Raw genomic sequence first — 4,142 nt, 5'->3', positions numbered from 1 at the left:
ATTTTTCTTTCTTTGAAACGATGCGATAAACTGCACCGTCTCAAAGAGGGGCAAATGTAGTCACATAAATCTGTCCACTTAATTAAATGAATACTTAGTATTTATTTGATTATTTAACCATCAATTAATAATTAATTAAATTAATATTTAATTAATTCATCTTAACCCTCTTCTCCTATTAATTAAATAAATTATTCAATTTATTTGATTTAATTCACTTAACCAAATTCAGACCATTAATTAAATAAATAAATCATATTTATTTAATTAAATCTTCTCTCACATTTAAATAAATTAATATTTATTTAAATCCCCCAAAATCCCACCTCTCACATTTAAATAAATAAATCATTTATTTAAATCACCTTTATCCTCCACCCACTTGTATTTGCCTACAAAAGCAAGTTGCACAATTATTTTAAATAAATCATTTATTTAAATCACCTTTATCCTCCACCCACTTGTATTTTCCTACAAAAGCAAGTTGCACAACTATTTTAAATAAATTATTTATTTAAAATCCTATTTATCCTCACCCACTTGAAACCTTTAATGGTTTCCCTTAAAGTAGTCAAACTTGATGGCTTTAAAGTCTTCAAACTTGATGGCTTCCTTCTATAGTCTTCTTAAGACTTTAATGGTTTTCCTTAAAGTCTTCAAGCCTTTAATGGTTTCCCTCAAAGTCTTCAAGCATTTTAATGCTTTATCTTCATTTTTCTCATTTAAATAAATTAATATTTATTTAAATATTTATCCAAATTCAACTTACACCATTCAATTGAAATAAATGATTTTATTTTAATTGAAAATACCAAAATTTCTCCCACTTGCATTTTCCTACAAAATCCACTTGTATGCCTAAACCCCTTCTAGATTCTTATAAACCCTTCCTAATTAGCCTAATCCATCCCCTAAATATTGTCACATTCCTAAGCAAATTGGAGTCACTTCTCAAAGACTCCAAAGTCTTTGAAAAGCAATTAATGCTTTGTGTGTTCAACAAATTAACCCTCAAAGTCTTGGATAACCTTTAAAAGCTTCCAACCTTCAACCACTAAATGGCTCAAAGTCTTTGATAACCATTGAAGGCTTTCAACCTTCAACCACTTAATCCCCAAAGTCTCCAATAACCATTAATGGTTACCTCAAACCCTCCCACATGGTTAAAACATTTGTTTTGACTCAACCTCTACCCAACCCAAAGGTCTCATCAGGCCATTAATGCTTTGACCATGATTATCTCTTAAACATTTGCACAAAGGTTTATCCTTGGATTAACTCTTAATCCAATGGGTAATCTTAATTTAGACTTGACCCTTACCTTCTAGATAACCATGAGGTCTTCTCAGGCCTTTAATGCCTCCAACCTCTTCTCTCAACCCAATCCTATGTTGACACTTGTCACCATTTTATTGGTGCCAATTGTGCACATGGATCCCCAACTTTCAAACTTGGCCCTTGATTAAACCATTCAATCTTAACCCTTCATTTCCCCATTTCTTCTATAAATAGAACCCTTCTCCTCAAGCAAAAGAGAAGCATTTAGAGTATTGTTGTTATACTGGCATTAGCATAGAGCTTTTTCATAGCATCACTATCTACTCTAGCATAGTATTTAGCTTTTCATTTCATATTTGAAGCTTAGTATTAAATCTCAATCCTCCATAAGCATCCATAGTGCAAAAAGCTGCTGAGAGCTACACTCATTTGGGACTTGGAGAGGAGAGGAACAAGGGAGGAGCAACTATGAGCATCTTGATTAGCTATTTCATTCTATGTTTATATGCTTTCTATTTCATGCTTAATATCTCTCTTGATATGCCTGTTTAGGATAATCTTTTGTTGCTAACACTAACGTTTGTTTCTTGTGCTCTTGTGTGTGTTTCCATCAAACAGATTTTCTAATCCTTTTTGCAGAGCATCAGTAATTAGCAATAATTTAAAATTAATAACTTAAATGTAGATGAGATTATACTCAATCTTTCTTGCTCTATATCTCTATCTCTCTATTACTCTCTCTCTCTCTCTCTCTCTCTCTCTCTCTCTCTCTCTCTCTCTCTCTCTCTCTCTCTCTCTCTCTCTCAACCTCTATTTATTTCTACTATATCTCACCATCTATATCTCTTTCTATCTCTCCCTCTCCCTCTTCCTCTATATTTGTGTATTCATTCCTTTTCATCTCTCCCTATTTATATACATACCTCTCCATCTTTATCTTTCATTTTACCTTTCTTTATCTCTCCCTATCTATCTCCATAACTCTCTATCTTTACCTCTCTTGTTTCCTTTCTCTATCTCTCTATATATTTCCCTACGTCTTCCTCTCTCCTTTTATATTCATCTCTCTCTCTCTCTCTCTCTCTCTCTCTCTCTCTCTCTCTCTCTCTCTCTCTCTCTCCTCTCCCTCTCCATATTTCTTCTTCCATCTCCTCTATCTATATCTCATTATTTCTCCATCTCTATCCACTCCTATATATCTCTATTTTTATATTTCTATATCTCCCTCCCTCATTCTCTCCCTCCACCCTTCTTTATAAAACTCTCACTCCTCTCTTTTTATCTCCCCCTCTCCTCTTCATATCTCACTTCATATCCATATCCATCTCCACCTACATATATATTGTTAGCTTCCTCTCTAACTTTATCCCCTATCTCTATCTCCTTACTCCTATCTCTCTTGCTCTTCCCCCTTTATCTCTACCTCTTTATATTCATATCTCTCCCTCGCTCTCCCTATCTTCCCAATGCCAAGATAACATGAGCCTATTATTTATTGAACCCTATTATCTTCTTCATTCAGAGGTTTTGTTTCAATTACATTTGGTTCCTTCTAAGTAGATATGTAGTTGATTTGGAGCTATCACTTGCCCATTGAGACCTTTGTTGCTCAAACAATATAATTTTTAAATGTTGTACCAATATCTCCCTTTCTCTCTTCATATATTTTTTTCTCTCCCTCTCTATCGCCCCCTTCATACTTCTATGTCTACTCTCTATTTCTCTCTCTACATATCCATCTATCTCCCTCTCCCTCTTCCTCCTCTCTATGTATCCATCTATCTCTATCACAAGTATCTTGCCATTTATACATATTTATATCTCTCCCTCTTCCTCTATATCTCTCTTTGTCTCTCTCAAACTTCCTATTTGTCTCTATCTTTATCTCTCCCCCCCTATCTCTCTATCTTTTTATATATCCATCTCCCTCTTCCCCTCTAGCTTTATATTCATCTCTACCTCTATCTCCCCCCCTTCTCTCTCTCCCCCTCTATCTTTGGACATGTTTGTCTCTCTCTCTAGCCATTCATCTTTATGCCTCTCCCTCTTCCTAGACATCTATATCTATCTCTTCACCTCTCCATATTTGTCTGTCCATATCTCCCTCTATCTCTACCTCATTATTTATCCATCTCTTTTTACCAATATATATTTCCCTATCGATCGACCACATTAAGCACTTGTATGCAAACAAATATACCAAAAAAATCCTTAATTGACCTTCCAAACCTCTTCGGTGTACCCATTGCACCCCAAGGTGTGATTGCTAGTTTATATTATGTTAACTTAAAATATCATATATAATTAACTTATAAATATATTTAATTGAAATTAACAAATTTTACTCGAAAAGTTTGTTCATTTCACTAACACTCAATTTTTAATTTGAGAAGCTAGTGTTGCAATTTTTAAAATATGATATATATTATTGTTTAAAAAAACAATTATAAATTTGTTAATAAAATAATATGTATTCTTAATTAATTTGAAAAATAAAATAGATACAATATAATATAAATTATTGTATAAAATTTATTATAAAATAAAGTAAAATAAAAATTATATTTAACTAGTATCTGCACTAAATTTACTATGTAGTTTTAACTAATATCTGCATTAAATTATATATTTTATTTTAAATAAACTATTTATTAAATTAAATATATAATAAAAAAAGTAAATTAAAATATTTATTTTTAATACAATTCAAAACTAATTAAAAATTAAACTACACAAGATATAATCAAATTTAATACAAATGGTGGGAGGAAGTAAAATAATAGTTATAAATATCATGAAACTTTAAAAACAATAATAATCTTTTAATTTTTCATTTATTGTCCTTTATATAGAGCGATAGCCTC

Source organism: Cryptomeria japonica, chromosome 5 (assembly GCF_030272615.1).
Source record: "Cryptomeria japonica chromosome 5, Sugi_1.0, whole genome shotgun sequence".
Lineage (NCBI taxonomy): Eukaryota > Viridiplantae > Streptophyta > Pinopsida > Cupressales > Cupressaceae > Cryptomeria > Cryptomeria japonica.
The sequence above is the reverse complement of the archived record's forward strand: the minus strand, read 5'-3'. Positions refer to the sequence as shown.